Source organism: Dromiciops gliroides, chromosome 3 (genome assembly GCF_019393635.1).
Source record: "Dromiciops gliroides isolate mDroGli1 chromosome 3, mDroGli1.pri, whole genome shotgun sequence".
Classification (NCBI taxonomy): Eukaryota; Metazoa; Chordata; class Mammalia; order Microbiotheria; family Microbiotheriidae; genus Dromiciops; species Dromiciops gliroides.
The window spans coordinates 403,859,810-403,881,346 of NC_057863.1; the positions used below are offsets into that span (position 1 = coordinate 403,859,810).

The window sequence follows — 21,537 nt, forward strand, 5'->3', positions numbered from 1 at the left end:
GAAGCAAGGAAGAGGCAGAAGCATCATGAAAAAGTCATAATGTGAAGGAATAAATAAGACTGTGCCTGTATTGGTATATATAGTAAGAAGGTATTTGATTCTTTATGGACTTCCAGTTCTTTCCCCTTTGGAGGCAGCTTCAATCTTTAAAAAAATATATTTTAAGTCTGGAAACTATGTTTCCGAGGAGAGGAGAGAGAGTGAGCTAAAGAAGGAAGGAGAGCTGTCTTGACACTTATGACCTTGGCTACAAGTCCCTTGTGCTTTGAGCTTTCTTCCAGATAAAAGTAAAGCCTCTCCTGTATCCTCTATTTAGTCTAAGGGCTTACATGAGAGCTGAGGGTCTTCTTGACTTTTCTTAGAGATTTACTCCGATATTCCCAGGTAAATTAACAAATAAGGACAAAATAGGCCAAATTCCCTTGTTCTCAGGAAAAACCTGGGTGGGGGTGTAAAGAGAGCAATTTATGTGAGGTGCCCAAATTGAAACCAGTCCATATAAATCCAGAGCTGAAGTTCTAGAGTTAAACTAGAATATTAAGAACCTCAACCTTAATTTATCATTTTCTTAAAGAAATGACCCAGATAAGTGATGTCATTACTTGTACCTCACAAATGATCCTGAATGGGATGTGGTTATAAAAGAATGAGACTGCTCTTTTAAACAAACATGCCAGTATTTGCATAGCCATGTGTTTCCTCCTTCAAAAACTTACCTTACAGGACTAAAAATTTATTCCAACAATGCTGCCATTTTCAAAACATTTTTGGAATTCCTATTTTGAAATTACCTTCACAGACTATTTTCCAGACCAACATAAGAAAATTGGTCTCATTTTATAGTTATACCACTGTGACAAAAAAATAAAATAAAATAAATAAAGGAAGCCTGTACATGGACCCTCTTTATAGTCAGGTCCATTCTGCTTCATGCTAGTCTATCTATTTAAAGTCCAAGAGAGAGCACAGGTATTTATTTTGGGAACTGCAATACAAGATGCCAAATATAGTAAAGGAGAAATATGGTAAATTTCAGTCATTTTTCAGTTGTGTTCAATTCTTTGTGACCCCATTTAGGATTTTCTTGACATAGATACCAGATTTGTTAGCCTTTGTCTTCTCCAACTTATTTTATAGATGAGGAAACTGAGGCAAATAGGATTAAGTGACTTGCCCAAGGTCATACAATTAGCAAGTGTCTCGAGGCTAAATTTGAACTCAGGTGTTCCAAACTCCAGGCCCAGTGCTCTATCCACTGAGCAACCTAGCTTCTTACATTTTGCTACCCTCCATTTACTCTCCAATCCACAAGCTGGCCTTCTTGCTACTCCTCACACAAGATACTCCATTTTCCTATGCTGGATCTCTTTACTGGCAGTAAAACAGGGCCAAAATGTTCCCCTTTTTCATCTCCACCTCACTGCTTTAGCTTTCTTCATGACTTGCCTCAAATCCCACCTTCTACAAGAGTCTTTTCCCACTAACCGTCACCATTAGTGCTTTTCCCCTGAGATTATTTACAATTTAGCATCTATACATCTTATGCATACATAGTTGTTTGCTAGTTGTCTCCCTAATTAGAATGGGAGCTACTTGAAGGCAGTGATCGTGTTTATCCTTCTTTGTTAGCATAATGCCACAGTAATAGCTTAGCAAAGTTGAATTGAGAAAAATATCAGGTATTCAATTTTTTATTTCTCTGTGTTTATCACACACAATGATATATATGTATATGCATATATATACACACATATGTATCATACAGATATAGTAAGAGCTTAAGAAATGCTCGTTAACATGACATCTGAGGAAGATCTTGAATGCCAAGAGATAATATGGACTTTTGGTGGTGGACAATTCAATTTGGACTATGAAGAACGACTGATTGGAATTAAGAAATATCATGATTGAAGTTATGTTTCAAGGAAATTAATCTGGTTAGTAGACCAATCTAGGCCAGATTGAGAAAGAAGTGGCCATTACAACAATACAACAGAAAGGTGTTGGTCTGAATTAGAGTGGTGGTTGTGGGAATGGTTAACAGGATGTCAGACTCATTATAGGCAGCATGCCCCAGAGGAAAGAGAACTGGGTTTGGAATCAAAAGATCCCATTTTAAATACTTCTATGACACTGTACATGTGGATCTAGACAATTCACTTACCTACTCTGAGTCAACGTATCTCAAAGGGTCATGAGGAAAATACTTTTTTATAAACTCTAAAGTACTGTGTGAATATAGGCTATTAGTAACGTAAAATCTATAGTACAGAACAAATTACTGTATTTAGTGGGAGGGAGGAGTCAAAGGTGATTGCAAAGTTGTGTGACTGCTCTGATTAATTGAACTAGAAAAGAAAGGAGAAGTGGTTTGAAAAAGATGAACTTTGGTTTATAATTTCTCAAATTTGTATTATTATCTTTAAAAAAACTCAGAGCCGGGGCAGCTAGGTGGCGCAGTGGATAGAGCACCAGCCCTGGAGTCAGGAGTACCTGAGTTCAAATCTGGCCTCAGTCACTTAACACTTACTAGCTGTGTGACCCTGGGCAAGTCACTTAACCCCAATTGCCTCACTTTAATTAAAAAAAAAAAACTCAGAGCCATGTGCTATTCCTATTTTTCTATCTGGAATGTCATCAGTATATTAAACTAGTACTACAATTACTAGTTTCCTCTACAGCAGAAATGCATGGGGCTGACTCAGCCTCTTCTTTCACTATTTCTTTCCATAGGTTTTGTCCTAGAATGTTCTCCCTCCCTCTACCATAAGGAAACAATTATCACCAGTCTCTCAGCCTACTTATATTGCTTGCTTCTGTGTCAATGATTCAAACTTTCACTGGAATTTATCAGTACAACTAGTCCTACTGATCAGCTGTAAATAATTTGGAATCTCAGCACTCCAGGTGATGTAAAACATGTTTTACAATGCATTAAGAACTACCTCTATAGATCAGTTCTTGTCTTCCCATTTTTGTCATTATCCCTTCAAAAGAAGTCCCTAGTTTCAGAGTCAACTGCTCCTTCCAAAAACCAAATACTCTCCTAAGTCAAAGCCATTCTATGAAAGCCTTATGATGTGTGAACAAGTTTTCTAGTCCCTCATAAAAACAGGCAATACACATATGTGGGGGCAGCTAGGTGGCGCAGTAAATATAGCACCAGCCCTGGATTCAGGAGGACCTGAGTTCAAAACCTGACACGTACTAGCTGTGTGACCCTGTGCAAGTCACTTAACCCTCATTGCCCTGCAAAAAAAACCACACCAATATATGCATAATATACAAACTTTAAAAAAAGAAAATCAAAATTGTTTATTAGTCACTTAACCATTACTGGTTTGGGAACAAGAATACGCATTTATTTATTTATCTCCAAGGGAAATCACTAAGAATTCCCAGATATCAATCAATGAATTAAAAAAAACTTATTAAAATCATACTGTGGATGAGGAAATATATCAGGCAATGGAAAGACAAAACTGAAATAGCCCCTGCCCCCAAGGAATTTACATTCTATCAAGGACACAAACATGTGCATCCAAAATAGATACAAGGCAATTTAGGGAAGAGGGAAACAGAAAAAGGGCTCTTGAAGCATCATCTCTCCAGCTGAGTCTTGAGGGAAATTAGGGATTCTAAAATGTGAAAGAAGAGAGTATCTTCCAGGGGGGGGGGGGGGCGCAGTCAATGCAAAGGCTTAAAGATGGGAGAAGGGGTATTTCTTATAAGGGACAGTAAGAACAGTATGGCTAAACCATCATGTCTAAAAGGAAGCAATATGAAATAAAATCAGGAAAGTTAAGTTGGGGCCAAGTTGTAAAGAACTTTGAATATTAAACAGAAGAGTTTATTTCTATTTGATCCTAAAAGTGACTAGGAAAAAAACAAACAAAAAGGAAAGTGACCAGGAGCCACTGGAGTTTATTTATTAGGAGAATGACAGACCTGCAGCTGTGTGGAAGATGGACTTAAGTGCAGAGACTTGAAGCAGGGAGACAAATTATGTAGCCATTGCAGGAGTCCAGATGAGAAGTGATCAGGGCCCAAACTAAGGTGGTGGCTCTGTGAGAAGAAAGGACACATGAGAGAGCTATTGTGATGGTAGAAATGGTAAGATTTGGTAACTGACTGGTTATGTAGGGTGAAAGTGAGGAGTCAAGGATGTCAAGCTTATAAACTTGGGTGACTAAAATTATGATCTTCAGCATATTTCACCCAACATTTTATTCAACAATGAAAAGGAAATTTTGTAATAGTGTGGTTATCAGAGTAAGTCATTTTAAATAATTTTATTAAAATGCTTGAAAATATGGCAATATACAATTTGCATTTTAAAATGTTTAATAAACACCTATCATGTCTAAACTGAATTCATGTGGTGAATTCTTTTGGATTTTTATTTTTGTTGTTTTGCATTATTTTGAAAAAAAAGCAAAGAGGTACAGTGGATAGAAAACTATCCTTCACTCAGAAAGACCTAGGCTCAAGTCCCACTTCTGACACATAGTGGCTGTGTGACACTGGGCAAGTCACTGAACCTCTCAGTGCCCCCAGAAAGTCTCCAAGACTATAAGGTGCAAAAGTGTTGATTTGCTTTGGAGTCTTCTCATCAGGGTTCCCTTTACTAATGAAATCACAATTCCACATAAACATACATAAGCATGCATGCATGCACACACACAAGCACAAGTGAACATGTAAGCTCATGCCCACACACACACACACACACACATATTAAAAATGTAAAAGACCTGATAGTATCCTTTTTCAATTCAACTCATTTGCATTCAATGCCAGAGCCATGGTCATGATGATCCTGACAATGAAGAGCTAAATATTTCAGACAGTACCTAGCTAATAGGGAACTAAAAATCTATTATGAAATAAATGAGAAAAAGTAAAAATTCAGAAATACTTTTAAAAGAATTCTACTACTAATTTCTGATGCCAGATTTGGCATATTTACTTTTTCAGATTTGTAAATTACATGTCTAGACAGACTGGTTTCAGAATATGACATCATGGCTGACCTGCCAGGGGCTAGATTTAGTCACTTACTTCCTGGTTTCTTACTGTCATCAACTCTGGATGGCATGTGTTCCTCATAACAGGGCCTGGCACACAGTTTTAAGCACTTAATACATATTTACTTATTGACCCTTCCTTTGCCTCATGTCTCTATTAACTCCAGAAATGGTTCTACCCTGACTAATTTGTCCTGTAAGCAATTGGAAATGCAAGCCTAGATTTCAGAGAAAGGTCAGGGTTGCAGATTTGGGAATCATCTATACAGAAAATACAAAAGACAAAATGATGTAAGACTCCATCTGGAATATTCTATTCAGTTCTAAGTTCATATCATATGAGGATTTGTTGATGGTGTTGAGCATTATTAGCTTCAAAAAAAGAACATTTGGAGGGAGAAAGAACATGAACTAATTTGCTAATAATAAAACAGGTGAGGAGCAGCTAAATGGCACAGTGGATTAAAGCACTGGACCTGAATTCAGGAGGATCTGAGTTCAAATCTGGCTTCAGACACTTGACCCTTACTAGCTGTGTGACCCTGGGCAAGTCACTTAACCCTCATTGTCCTGCAAAACAAACAACAACAAAAAATTAAAAAAAAAATAGGAGCAATGGGTAGAAGTTGCAAAGAGGACAATTTAGAATTAACGTCAAGAGGGGCAGCTAGGTGGTGCAGTGGATAAAGCACCAGCCCTGGATTCAGGAGGACCTGAGTTCAAATCCAGTCTCAGACACTTGACACTTACTAGCTGTGTGACCCTGAGCAAGTCACTTAACCTTCATTGTCCTGCCCCCCCCCAAAAAAAGAATGTCAAGAAAAACTTCCCTATAATTAGAGCTGTCCAAAAATGGAATGGTTTTCCTGAAGAGATGGTGATTTCCATCTCCTTGGAGGTTTTCAAGCCGAGGCTGAATGATAACTCGTCTGATAATTTCTAATCATGATTCCTTTCATGTATGACCGGCAGTAGATCGTTGCTGAGGTCCCTTCCAACTCTCAAATTTCTATGAATTTAAGATTCCAAGGTCAGTGTATTATAAAAGTTGTCAACAGGAATCCTGGTATCTCTGAGAACGATGAGAGGGAATTGGGTGAAATCCGAGTCTAACATCAAGGAAATTCGAAGAGTGGCCCAAAGATGCCCTATTAAGACTGTAATCTCCTAGGAAGTAGGGATTGTTTCCTTTATAATAATTGTATCCTGAGCACTTATCACCATGGTGTCTGGAAAACAGTAGGGGCTTAATAAATGCTTGCTGCCTGACCACATTAAGGATGAAGTGAGCTTGGTAAATTATATTGCTACAACTTCAAAGGACAACAGAAAGAATGCAAGGTCCTTGAAAGCATAGATTGTTTACTTTTTGTTTCTGTATCCCCAATACCAATGTTTGTTAATTAACTGATTATTGGGGGGGGTTGTCATAAAAGAATGGGCTAGAAATATTAATGTTATTGTTATTTACTGCTTTAGTAGATACTCTTCGTGACTCCATTTTGGGTTTTCTTGGCAAAGATACTGGAGTGGTTTGCTATTTCCTCCTCTAGCTCATTTTACAGATGAGGAAACAGGCAAATAGGATTAAGTGACTTGTCCAAGGCGACGCAGCTAGTATCTTCCACCAGATTTGAACTCAGGAAGAGGCACTCTAATCACTATGCTATCTAGTTGCTCTCAGAAATAGCAATAAGGAACAAGAATTATATCACCCCTCCAGACTTTATAAAAAGAGAACACAAGTAGCTTCCAATAAAGAGAGACCGGTGCCATTTTGAAGGAAAAGCCAAATTTAACTAAAACAATAAGGTGGAAGGAATATTAAAAGAAAAGTTCAAAGGCTTTGGGAAAATTGCTAAAAACCAAAACAAAATAACAACAAAAAAAAACCAGGTGATCCAAAGGAAACAGTAGAATAACCAAGGTTAAGAATAAACCAAGGGGCAGCTAGGTGGCAGAGTGCATCGGCCCTGGAGTCAGGAGTACCTGAGTTCAAATCCGGCCTAAGACACTTAACACTTACTAGCTGTGTGACCCTGGGCAAGTCACTTAACCCCAATTGCCTCACTAAAAAAAAAAAAAGAATAAACCAAGCAGGGGGCAGCTAAGTGGTGCAGTGGATAAAGCACTGGCCCTGGATTCAGGAAGACCTTTGTTCAAATCCAGCCTCAGACACTTGACACTTGCTAGCTATGTGACCCTGGGCAAGTCACTTAACCCCCATTGCCCCGCCCCCCCAAAAAAAAGAATAAACCAAGACAGATTGAATTTATGAGCTAGAGGTGATTTGAATATGTTTAACGTTTCAGGAGGACAAAATCAGGCACATCAAAATAGATTCCAATAAATATAATGGGAGGCAGATAGTACGGCATGTTGGCAGGGGAGAGTGACTGTTCAGTCAACAGAAATTAAACACTCTTTGAACCTAAAAAGGCCCAAAAGTTCTAAATAGGATGCAAGATGCTACTATATCTTGGAGTATGCCAAGTACCCCAGGTTCAGTAACAATAATGGAAAGAGCCCAAAACTTAGAATCAGAAGACCAGAGCTCAAATCCCAAATATGATAATCAATCTGTGACTCTGACAAGTCATTTTACTTCTCTAAGGCACAATGTCCTCCTCAGATACAAATATTTTACTTTTATTCAAATAATGTTTAAAGTGCACAGACTTAACAGAAATTTTTATTATATAATGATTCTTTTCTGAATTTTTAAACACATAAGTACCCAGTACTAGAACATACAAACATAAGTTTTAAATACATGTATGTAAATGGGTACGTATACATATGTTTACATAAAGATAATAACTGTGTGTGTATAAAAGAAATGAAAAAGATAAAGCATTCTATAACAACATTTTATGTCGAATAAAAAGGCAATAGCTTCTCTTTGGGTCCTAAAAAGGGCATTTTCTGCCCTGCTAAGATAAAAAAGAAATATTCTTCTTAAAAATTCATTCTGTGTAATGTTTTACCATGGTGATGTGTTCTCTATATATGTCTCTACTCCATCTAATGGAGTCCTACACCATCAGTTTCCTTATCAAGTCTGCATATGTGGCAGTGATTTTTAATTTAGAGAACATTATGTCATTGCTGGATCCCAACTTCCCAAAGAGCCAACTATCAGTGTTTTATTGCAATATACTCTATACCCTTCCTGAGCTAGATACTGACAGTTGGTAGTGCCTCTTCAAGTTCTTCAAATTTATCCTCTTTTTCAGTTGTTTCCAGATCTCTAGTACTTGATTAGTGTCACTTAAGATGGTGACATGTTTTGGGGTATGAAAACCAGATTGACAGAGGTTTGTGGGTGCCCTTCACCAACACAGACAATTGTGCTTATCACCAGAGTCAAATTTCCTGGCCAGCAGTCCAGTTCAGCTCTGTGGATAAAACACCAATCTACAAACCAGTTAAAGGAACTTTCTCCCATAAAAGAAGCTAGAGTCCAGAGTCACAAAGGTAACTGAATACACTTTTACCCTGATCAGGTTTGCAAATTAGCTGTTGTTTATAAAAATGTCTAAATGTCTATTTTAAAGTCTCTGCTCCTTCTGGAATCAAAGGTGTATCATTTCTCCAAGAAGTCAGGACACTGTTATTTATCCCCCATTTAGATAAAATTTTTGTGGACAATTGCCAGGAGGCTACCAGCAATCAGGACCAAATGTTTGCTGCTGCTGCACTCTTCTTTCCAAATTCTCCTTCTATGGAACCATTCAGATAGGTGGCAAAGTCTTCCAGATAAGGCTTGATTCTATTCCTCATCATGTCACTAAGGAAACGGGGAAAACCAACCCAGATCAATGAAAGCCAGTAGTCTCACCCCACGAACCACCTGTCCAATGTCCACTGCTATGACTAGAGGCAGTAGTTTCATTCCCCCACCCACCTCTTTTATAGGGGAAACATAGGAGTGCAATACTGGCTCTTTGGGAGAGGTACAGCCATCCCTTGGCTTTTTAATTGTTTTGTCCAAGGGAATGAGAGTATTCTCGGGAAGCACACCATTCTTAAGAGGGAACAAAATGCAGAACAGAATAAAAGTATTACTGCATCTACTTTATGCCAATCTTAACCTATCTATGAGATCCAAGTCTGTGGTCATCTTAATTATCACATCCCTGTCATAATTTGAAGTGTAGAGCCCCACAAGGATTCCAAAGTAAAGTTAATTATTCTCCTTAAATATTACTGAAATCTCTTGAACTTGAAATTAGGTGCAAGTATATTCTTTTTTTCCCAACCATCAATTGACAAGAATGCACATCCCCCCCCTTAAAACGTAATCCTGCCCATCTGGCAACCTCACTCACATTATTCAACATTTTACTAAGGGAGTCCAAGGTGTCAGCCACTATAGCTAAATCATCTATGTAGATTGGGACACTAACTTTACTACCATACAATTTAAAGACTAGTGTCATCCTTCTCAGGGCATGATCATTAGTTTCAGGGTTAAGTTAAAAAAAACTATGGGGTAGGGCAGCTAGGTGGCACAGTGCATAAAGCACCTGGCTTGGATTCAAAAGGACCTGAGTTCAAATCCAGCCTCAGACACTTGACATTTACTAGCTGTGTGACCCTGGGCAAGTCACTTAACCCTCATCGTCCTGCCAAAAAACTATGGAGTTAAGAGGACAATCCTGCCTTACTCCTACCTGGATAGAAATGCTTGATATAAGGCCACCCCTAGAAGGGACCTCTTAGTCTTACTATACAGGTAGAATCTTTCATAATGCTAATAGCCACTTCATGTAAACCAGCTTATCTCAGTGCCAGTCAAATCGTTATGTATGACACCGAGTCAAATGCACTGGTCAGTTCAAGCCAGGCCACCCCACACATTTTCTTTTTGTTTGGCATTATCCAAGACAGATCACAGCAAAAAATTATGTTCACCGCAGTGATCAAAAGGCATGACACCCTTCTGCCTGATATGTCCATTCCTTGTACTCCAACCATGAAGTCTTTTTGACAAGACAGAGGCATAAATCCTACCCAAGGTACTGCCTAGGGATATGGGTCTCCAGTTAGAGGGCAGTTTCGTATTGTCTTTCTTATGAATTAAAATGGTGGTAGACAGCTGTTACTCCTCCAGGACATAATTAAATTTATGTGACATGTTAAAAAAAAGTTGTCATAATATCCCCCTCTGGGTCAATATTCTGTAAAATCCAGCATTTAATGCCATATGGTCCAAGGACTATGTTATTGCAATGTTTTAGGTGGTACTCTATTTCAGCAGGAGAGAACATATCCAGAATGAATTTCCTGCATCAGCATGAATGTCATGATGTGATGTCAGTTTGTGTAAAAATATAGGAAAACTGGCACTGGGTCCAAGTACTTTTTAGAAATATTCTTATGAAATTGCTGTTGATATCAGACATGTTGGGGAGCCCTCATGAGTTCTATTTCTAAAAGTACAAAGGGTGATTAGTCCTAGTCTTTGCAACAGGGCTGCTTCTTCTGCCAGATTTAATATTTTAAACTTACAACTTGTCCAGCCAATATTGCATTTATAATCCTTCCACACTCTTAATAAAATCTGATTTTAAACATTGGGAATCTGGTCCATTCCTACAATTTTTTTAATTTTGCATTCTTTTTTTTGGAAATCAGAGAGACATGGATTGGTAGAGTTATTGGGTAATGCTCTATGAGTGAAAATATCGCTGTTTCCTTTTTTAATGTTTCCATTGTTTGAGCAGCTATCTGCAAAACATTAACTATGGCAGTTTTGTTCCCAAGATCACTATATCTACATCACTATATGTACACATGACCTTGGTCTTTAAAAGTTTATATAATTCACTGCCTATATCACAGGTTCATTATGCAAAGAGTCCTTTATAAGCCTTAAAGAGCTAAAGAAATGTGAATCATCCACAACATTGTCATCAAATTGATAGCAGCTCTCAAAGTTCTAGGTGTAAAAGTTTACTGGAATATCCTCCAGTAAGGGTTTACAGCAGGAAAAAAAATCCTACTTGTCCAACACCAACAGACAGCTCCCCACCACCTGCCTCAAAAGGGCCAAGATAATACAACAAAGCATCCCTTTCAAAAATAAGTTTAAGATTGCAAGCATTTAGAAAATTGCTGTAAATATGTATTCACTTATCTTTCACTCTTGCAGTTTAAACCGCTATTTGTAAAAGAAAGATGGAATTAAATGAATATATACATATTTTTTAAATGGGGCAATGAGGGTTAAGTGACTTGCCCAAGGTCACACAGCTAGTAAGCGTCAAGTGTCTTGAGGCCGGATTTGAACTCAGGCCCTCCTGAATCCAGGGCTGCTGCTTTATTCACTGCGCCACCTAGCTGCCTCTAAATGAAAATATATTTTGATCTGTATAATACACTACTATAATTTTTAACAATAGCTTAAGTTTATAACTAAAAAGGACATATAAATACATATTTAACAAGTTCCCTTGCTTTTTTCAGATGAACTCAATGAAGGGTGTTTAACTGCAACATCAAAGACAGTTGGGCTAGGGACAACCAACCTCAATTCTGAGTAATGAAGGCTCAACAGACTCCTCTGGCTTACTGAAAACCTCAGCTAACAGCTTGTACCAATTCACAGCATTCATTTACATTTCCAATGAAATTACAAGCCAACATTTGCTGATTTTATTTCAAGTAGTGCATGGCAGAAAATTCTGCAATTATAGAACAGTGACAAGCAATGAAGGGATTTTGCTAAATGTAGTCCTAAAGTATCTATAAATAACTAAATTTAGTAGTTTGACAGATCAAGGACTTGTGAATAAACTGTTGTAAGAGAATACATGCTTTTTTCTCTTTTTTCTTTTTCTATCTTTAATAGCCTCCAAAACAAAGCAAACCAAAAGGCAAATCTGATACAGATAACCCAAACTAAAAAAATTTCATTATAGGGAATAATCATCTCCATTCCACATTACTACCTATCTCACTAAAACATCATTTTCATCATTACTTTTCTGCTCAAGAGTGTTCAATGGCTTCCTGATTTCTATCTTATCAAAGATAAATTTCTCCTCTAAGCTTTCAAAGTTCTCAATAATCTGGCCCCACCCTTGAGTACAATACTTGGAGTCAGGGAAGACCTGGGTTGAAATTCCACTTCAGGGGCAGCTAGGTGGCACAGTGGATAAAGCACCGGCCCTGGATTCAGGAGGACCTGAGTTTGAACCTGGCCTCAGACACTTGACACACTTACTGGCTGTGTGACCCTGGTCAAGTCACTTAACCCTCATTGCCCCGCCAAAAAAAAAAAAATCCACTTCAAACACTTATTACCTGTGTGACCCTGGGTAAATCTTAATCTCTTTGAACCTCAAGTTTCTGATCTGTAAAATATGAGTCAATTCATCCACCTCAATGAGTTGTTGAGAAGATCAAATTAGATAACTATGTAAATTTCTTTGAAACCTTTAAAGCACTACCAGCTTTTATAATGGTGTAATTGGCTGACAGTGATCACCACTTCCTTTTCAATGTTTTTATAAACCACACCTTTAATAATCTCTTCTACTATTTTTCCAAGAATTTATATCGTTTACTGGCCTATAATTTAGAGCAACAACTTTCTTCCCCTTTTAAAAAAAATGGGACATTTATCTATCTCCACTTTTATGGTACTTATCTTTTCTTAATCTTTTATTATTTTTTTCTCTTATCATTTCTTAATGATTCCTGAAAGATCATTGAAAGTATCGTGGTCATTTTATTCACAAATTTTCATCAAAACTTATTGAGGGGGCAGCTAGATGGCGTAGTGGATAAAGCACCGGCCCTGAGGACCTGAGTTCAAATCCGGCCTCAGACACTTGACACTTACTAGCTGTGTGATCCTGGGCAAGTCACTTAATCCCCATTGCCCCGCAAAAAAAAATAAATAAAATAAAAATAAACTTAATGAGAAATCAATTGAACTGAGCCAAGTGCAAAACATGTTAAGAGTAGAAAGGTACTCCTCTGGTACTTTTCACTAATTATTTGGGCTTCCAAAATAACCAGTGAAGCACTTTTTTCCTCTATAATAACCAATCTGAGAGTTCTTAGTAGAAAAAAGATACAGAATATATATTGAGCATTTCCATCTTCTGAGTGGCTATTCTGTCCTATACAGCCAAAACAGGAGTCCCATAACTTTCTTGTTCCTTCTGTTGCCTCCAACCTACCTAAGAAGAGGCCTTTTTATTATCACTAACATTTATCACAAGCCTCAGTCCATACCAGGCTTGCTTTCCTGACTATTCTTAGAGAATTACATCAGACTTGTCTTCTCCTCTTTCTGAATTTCATTTCTGATTGTTTTAAATATCCTTTAATTTTACGGTGCTTTACAATGCATAAAAACCACCTCAAAAAAATTCCCTATGTTAGCAATCTAGTGCTAGGAACTAGCATTTTCAAGTCCATCAAACAAACCACATACAATCTTAATTATAGGTAAAATAAGCAAGGCTGCTTTAATCACACATAATTAAGCAGTAACAAGTAACAGCAGTATATTTCAGGCTACCGACTATGAATATGTTCTGCTAAAGTACACATATAAATACATACTTAATAGTTCTCTTGATTTTTAAGATCAACTCAGTGAGTTTAACTGCGAGCAACATCAAAGACACTTGACTACAGATAACCAACCTAAATTCTGAGTAATGACATCTTATTTTCACATTTTACATTATGGAAAGCTATAGATTATAGTTTTTAGATCTCTGAAATATTAAATTATTTCCTTTGTAAAGTATGGTAGACCATAAAATGCTAAGGACTCAATAAGAACATTTAAAGACAAGTTCTTTTGGAGGGAAGGGGAACAAAGGTTATTACCAAAAGTCAGTTAACTTCCTTGGGACTGTTCCTCATCTGTAAAATAAAGGGGACTGGATTAGACAAAGGGTTCTTAACCCTTTTGTGTCATGAAATCCTTCGGTGGTCTATTGAAACCTACAGATCCCTTCTCAAAATGTTTTTAAAATTCATAACTGAAGGAAATACTAAATATCAATTAGATGTTGGTGAAAATAAAGGTGTAATTTTTCCCATCTAAGTTCACAGACCACCCCCATCCATAAAACCTATTCATGGACCCCAGGTTAAGAGACCCTGGACTAGATGGTGTGAGGCTCCAGATCCTAGAACTCCATAATCCTATTATCCATTCTCTCATTTGACAATAGCTCTAATTCTACCAAAGGATCCAATTGTCACTATTCTAAAAGCAAAAATCATTCAAGAATTAGTGACAAACAGAAATAATTGATGTAAAGTGTGTCAACAGGAATAAAAATGCAGTGTAGATGATAACTAAGATGATGACAGCTAAGGAACATGGATGGCACAAATCACTCAAGTGTGACAGGAATTGGTCCCAGGTCTCCTTTTAACAACACCAGCCCACCCCTGAACCACACATACCACTGATAAGAGCAGCTGATAGTTTTTTTCAAGGTAAACAGACTTCAATTACTGGTTCATCAAATTGCAACATTCACTTTTTTTTTTTTTTTAGTGAGGCAATTGGGGTTAAGTAACTTGCCCAGGGTCACACAGCTAGTAAGTGTTAAGTGTCTGAGGCCAGATTTGAACTCAGGTACTCCTGAATCCAGGGCCAGTGCTCTATCCACTGCGCCACCTAGCTGCCCCAACATTTACTTTTATATGCTGTATCCAGTTAGCTTTTGAAGATCTCAGTTCAAGTTGCCTGCTTGCCCCATTCACAAAATTCTCTCTTCAAATACCTTACATGAAGGGCAGGTAGGTGGCACAGTGGACAGAGCACGGGCCCTGGAGTCAAATCCGGCCTTGATACTAGCTGTGTGACCCTACGCAAGACACTTAACCCCAATTGCCTCACCAAAAAACAAAACAAAACAAAACAAATACCTTACATGAAAACATCTGAAATTGGTTTTACTATTTCAGGCCGTCAAAAACAATTTAAGTTACCTAAACAAAAATTACATCAAAGTGTGTCATTTAATTACATTGAATCCACTTTTTTTAAACAAATTTTTTAATAAAGATGATTATTTTGCATATCTAAGTAAAACATATTATTTTAGATGCCTTGAAAGGAAAATAAGACAGCATTAAATTGGTGAAAATGTTGAAAATAGAAATTTCATGGCACAGGATGGAAACTTGCTTCTTAAAATAACTTTAAATGATGGACCCCTCTGCAGGTCTTGACAAATGTATTAATCAGTTAGACATTAGATATATTTGCAACTATATGTCATCAGATAAATGATGCTACTACATTACTTTCATTCTATAAAATCAGTATTTCCACTGAAATAGTATTTTCTAACTATGTGTATGGAGCAAACTGCCTCAGTTTACCCAAATAACTCGAGGAGACCACCAAGTCAAGCAGAGACAGATTTATTACATCCTCATGAGGACGGGCAAAACCCAATTACACATTGAAGTCTTGCAAAGATATGCCCAATCCTCTAGGTTTTTATAGTAATCTTGAAAAGGACTGTCCCCACATACACCTAGGGTGGATGAGCTCACAATCTAACATCCAATCCTGTCTCACCCAGGGTGCGTATGGAGACATGCATACGTGTTCCAGGGACAAGGGGGAAAAGGGGAGGGGGAACAAGGTCAAACCAAAGGAAAAGGAAACAGGGGAGTGAGAGTCAGATGTTTCACATCTCACAGTTCCCACTGACTCCCCTCTCCAGGCCCCTGTCTCTAAAGATAAGGATGACAGGGTTAAAATTTATCTTCGGCTATGTTGGGAAGAAAAGAATAATCCATTGTTGGGACCCCAAGGCCAAGGGGATTCTGCTCTGAGAAAAAGAGACAATGTTACTTAACATCTGGTCTCAACTCAATGGCTGCATTCTGTGCCTAGTCCCATCCTTTCTTCTTGAGTCCCGAGTATTGAATTGGTGGGCAAACTCCCTGACCCACTGACTGGGGTTCTGACACATGATAGATTGCAGACAAAACTAATATGTAGCTGACAAGTGGGGAGACTGAGCAGAAGTAAAAATACTGTTAATTGGCAATAAAACTTAAAGGAGACAGTGAGAATTTTGACAAGCAATAAACTTCTAACAAACTATACTGGGACAGGTCTGGGTACCTTCCAGACCCCATGGTCAGAGTTTAATCTGACTCAAATCCATAATCATATCATACATATGTAATTATGCACAAATGCATATATATTTGTGAGAATACACCACTGATCCCAACGATTGTTCTTTGGTATGAAAATATCTAGAATATGAGAGACAGAAGCTACCTGTGGGATTATGGCAAAACTGCTGCCATCACCATACCTGTGTTGTGCCATTTTAAAACTCATTGTTTGTTATAAGTATACTTTTCAATAACTGAATGATGCAGTAGCATGTTGTTCCAAAGGTACAGTCATGTCCATGATCATGCTTAAAGAAACAAACTGTGACTTTAGAAGGCTTTTACATTAGTTAATGGAATATACAGCTGGGTGGCACAGGGGGATACAGCACTGGGCCCGGACTCAGGAAAAACTGAATTCAAATCCAACCTAGGATACTGTGTGACCCTGCGCAGGTCACATAACCCCTGTCTGCCTCAGTTTCCCCAACTAAAAAAATGGGATATAATACTAGCACCCACCTCATGAAGTTCTTGTAAGGATCAAATGAGATAATATTTGTAAAGCACTTAGTACAGTGCCTGAAACAGAGCAGATGCTATATAAATGGCTATTCCCTTCCCCTTCCCCTTCATAGTCCAATGGATACCCATGCTGCCTCCTGAGCATTACTGGATTGATATATTTCTTCTTCTAAAATGTCACGCTTGTGTAAGCTACACAGGTGGTGTATGTCAAAGTGGTCAATGAAACAAAACAGAGAAAAATAGAGCACTGTCACTTACTAAAAGGTTGAGCATCAAAGCATACAGAACTATTTTGATTTCTGTTCATAATAACCTCTTTCTGAAAATAGCACTGACTTCTGTCAACTAAGCTGCCATTCTTTAAGAAGGGTTGATCATTCTGAGGTCTTGGAAGTTATCAGTAACATTCAGTCAAGGCATATCCAGATGCTGAATATGGTACTTCTAAGGAAAACACTATAGGAAGCCACTCTCTCCGTGCCAGAAAGACTAACTAAAGCAAAACACAGACTTGGCAAACCAACCTAACAATTGTTGAATGAATTCTGATTCATGAGCACATACATACATCAGCATATGGAAGGTTTTAGATAATCACTGTCAACACTTTGCAATTACTATCAAAGCACAAATTAACACGTTGAAGTACATCCACTAAGAATTCAAGAGATTTTTGTTGTTCAGTTGTTTTTCAATCATGTCCAACTCTTTATGACCCCATTTGGAGTTTTCTTGGCAAAAATATTGAAGTAGTTTGCCATTTCCTTCTCCAGCTCATTTTATTCATGAGAAACTGAGGCAAACAGAGTCAAATGATTTGCCCAGGGCACTAGTGTCTGAGACCAGATATGAATTCAGATAGATGAGTCTTTCTGACTCCAAGTTTGGCATTCTATCCACTACACCACATACCTGCCCTAATTCAATAGACAGGTCCTTTTAAAACATTGCTTTGATCAGATTACTTAAAATCTCAAATAGCTCTTCAATCTTCAATAATCTTCAATAACTCAAAAATCTTCAATAGCTCTCCACTTCTTATAGGATAAAAAAAAAAATCAAAACTCTTTAGACTGGCCTTCAAAGCTATCTATAACCCCAACCAACTTTTCCAACTTCATGCTTCACCATTCTTCAATTTAGAGGCCTCTGCTACATTCGTTCAACATGATATATTTATTCTCACTTGTTGACCACCTGTAAGAACTGCATCTTAGGAAAACTGGTCTATTTATTCCTCCAAACTTTAAATCTTTAATGGGCAGGTAAGTGGTGCTGTGGATAGAGTACCAGCCCTCGAGACAGGAGGACCTGAGTTCAAATTTGACCTTAGGCATGACTAGCTGTGTGACCTTGGCAAGTCACCCAACCCCAATTGCCTCCCAGGCAACCCCCCAAAAGCAGATCCTTAAGTACCTACTTTTAAGTATCTTAAATCTTCCTGTGCACTCCCACTGCCATACTGCTGGCTCAGAACATTCTATCTACCTAGAATGTTCTCCCCCTTTATGTGTACCTACTGGCATACCCCCTTTCTTTCAAGGGCCAGTCTACAGTCCACTGCCTCTACTTCCTGATCACTTTACCCAGTAATGCTCTTACAAATCCCCATAGTATTTACTGTCATGACCAGTGCTCTCTAAAGTAGGGCCCAGAGTCTCCCTGAAAAGGTGTGGCTTGACCCCAAAGGGTATATGAACACCTAATCGGAGGTTGGGAAGATGGGTTACTGAATTTAGCTCCAAAACAACCACAGCTACCCTTGTCCCCCATTCCCTCTACTGTTCAAGTTCACAACCTCCCCACCTTTTGCACCAAGCATTGGTCTCCCAAGGCAGTTATTAATCTAACCACTGAGTACTCACAGTCCAGCTTGAGATGCCACTGGAAAATTTTCCCACTAGCATATCCCTCTCCTATCCCTTAGATCACCTCGAAGCTATAGCAGGCACCCCTCAAAAGGCAAACTCTGACTTGGGGCAGTGTCCAGTAAGTAAGAGCTCTACCTCTACCATTTTCATTTTGGGTGAGCGGAGTGAGTCTCACATTATTCTTCCTCCCCCTATTTGAGACACCTTTGGGTGCTTCTCCCTGTGGTCAGCACAGGATTTTAATAAAACTTGGGAAACTAAGTCACTAAGTCTTGTAATTCTTTGGGACACCTCACAATCAATTTCATCAATTAAATCCACCCCTACAGGGGTGGCCCTGGATTCAGAAGAAACTGAGTTCAAATATGGCCTCAGACACTTGACACTTACTAACTGTGTGACCCTGGGCAAGTCACTTAACCCTCATTGCCCCACCAAAAAAAAAAAAGAAAGGTGTGCAATCAAAAAAGTTTATGGCCCACTGTTTTAGACCAGTAGCTCACAATCATTCCAAGTACAAAGCCACTCTTTAAGATGTTAAAAAAATGTATTAGCTTTCACATGATAACAATTATACAATTACTATCTGTTGATTGAGGAAATATATGATAAAAAGCTACTATGAATTCAGCAACACTTAAATGAAGTTATGTGTTATTAATCACAACAGCACTCACATATATTTGAAAAACAGTAAAACATATTGTGTGAGGAAATTTATTCAGTCCACATAAGGTACATTTGCTCACTTATTATATTAAGCCATACTGCATATTTTGCTGGAACTAAAGATCAAAATTACAATGCTTGACACATATAGAGATCTGTGGACTCCGCAATAATTCCACAATACTATTCTCCACCCATCCCACAAGCCTGAGCTTAAAAATTGGGAATTATTCAGCTAGACCATTTATTTGTCGATTAATAATGCAAGTTCTTACGTAGTATTTTAAATATTATTTATCTCACATATCAGAACTTAACTTTTCATGTGTTTTATGTCATTATTTCCAAAACAGACTGCAAGTGCCTTGATTGCAGGAGTCTTTACTAACAAGTATTCCGTCTAACATTTAACAAAATGTACCTGTTTTTTAAAAAGGCATTTATTGCTCACCTTTTATGCAGAGGGGGGAGGTTCAGAGGTATTGCACATTGAACATGTTTTCAGACTTTTTTGATGTATCAACTGTAGTTATGCTTATTTTTTTCCTTTTTTTCTTTTTTGTCTTTAAAAAAATACTGTTTGTTATATAGGAAAGAATATCTGGAAAGGATAATGGGAGCAACTGATGGAGTTTTAAAAAAAACTTTAATAAAAACATTTTTTTTTTAAATTGGCTGTCAGTTCTCTTCTGTGTTTCTGCTGATGGCACCCCAACTCCCTGGTTCAAAATTTGGGGTTTATCTGTGACTTCATATACATACTGCCCCATCCTTTTTTTCACATGTCCCACTAGCTGTCAAGTGTTTCAGAGTCCACCTTTCTGACTCCCTGATTCCCTTCTATTCTCATGGATAACCACATGCCAGAATGACTGAAATAATCTAACAAGTTTCCTTGCCTCTGTTCCTTCCTACCTCCCCTCCCCAAGGGAAGTAGCAGGAGAGAGAGCTAGGAAGGTGCACCCCACAGAAGCTGACTGCATCTGTATAAAAAACTCCCCATGTGAAAATTCCCTTTACTGATTTCTTGTTGTTGAGTCTTTTTCATTTGTATCCAACTTTTCATGAAACCATTTGGGGTTTACTTGACAGAGACTGGAGAGGTTTGCCATTTCCTTCTCCAGTTCATTTTACAGATGAGGAAACTGAAGCAAACAGGGCTAAGTGACTTGCCCAGGGTCACACAGGTAGTGTCTGAAGATAGATTTGAACTCAGAAAGATGAGACTTCCCAACTTCAGGCTGGGCACTCTATTCTAACTGCCTGCCCTTTCCCTTTACGAATATAGATCTGCAATCTGTCTGTACTTCAGAGTCTTACCAAGTTGCCTGAGGTACTGAGGTTAAATAGCTTGCCCAGAACTGAGCAAGGGCCAAACCAGAAAAATCTTCCTTATCTATAAATCTAGCAGCATGGATAGAAGAGAGCAGATCCCAGAGTCAGAAGACCTGGGTTCATCCCTACCCTGATACATACTAGCTTTGTGACCCTGAAAAACATCACATAAGTCTCCTCCTTCTCCTCAAGCCCACCCCCAAAATTCTCTAGGTCAGGGGTTCTTAACCATTGGGGGGTGTCTCTGACCCCTTTGGCTAGTGGATGAAGTCTATGGAGCCCTTCTCAGAATGTTTTTAAAATGAATAAATTAAAATATATGGGATTACAAAGGCAATCAACTATATTTAAACAGATGTCAATTTTTTTTAAACTTCCAGGTGAAGAACCCCTAGCCTAGTCTATAAATTGGGGGGAAAAGGTGCCAATCTGCATTATCAGAGGAAGTTCCCTCTTGGGGGCTCCCTATATGAATGAACTAAAAGCCCATTCACAACCTACAGATCTAGTCTTAAGTTGCTACTGCCTACAAGTAGGGTTCAAACCTTCTTTGCCTGGCATTCAAGGTCTCCCATAATTTGGGTCTACTCTACCTGGATTCCAGTCTTATCTCATATTATTTACTTCTATCTAGTGCACATTCTTTCCAAATTCGAGATATGCTCCTAGAACACACCCTGTCCTTTTCTTCATGTTGGGTTTTGGGGGGGGGGGGGTTGAGGCAGTTGGGGTTAAGTGACTTGCCCAGGGTCACACAGCTAGTGTCAAGTGTCTGAGGCCAGATTTGAACTCAGGTCGTCCTGACTCCAGGGCCAGTGCTCTATATATTGCGCCATCTAGCTGCCCCCTCTTCATATTGTCCTTGATGCTAGGAGTGGCCTCCCTTACTGTCTTTGCCTGTTAATTCCTACTCATGCTTTTAAAGCCTAACTCAAATGGCACCTACTCTAAGAAGCCACCCCAGATTCCCACAACTAACC

At 38.4% G+C, this 21,537-nt stretch overlaps 1 protein-coding gene across 5 annotated transcripts in view; it reads right to left on the minus strand.

The window, feature by feature from the left end:
* PXYLP1 (2-phosphoxylose phosphatase 1) overlaps positions 1 to 21,537 on the minus strand; it is a 66,919-nt gene that overhangs the window by 22,167 nt on the left and 23,215 nt on the right. For 4 of the 5 annotated variants that reach the window (XM_043990439.1, XM_043990438.1, XM_043990441.1 and 1 more), the window contains one exon: positions 3,949 to 4,065. The exons of the other annotated variant lie outside the window; for it this stretch is intronic. The gene's annotated coding sequence lies outside the window, so the exon portion shown is untranslated. The remainder of the gene's footprint in view (positions 1 to 3,948; positions 4,066 to 21,537) is intronic. 5 annotated transcript variants of the gene reach the window in all.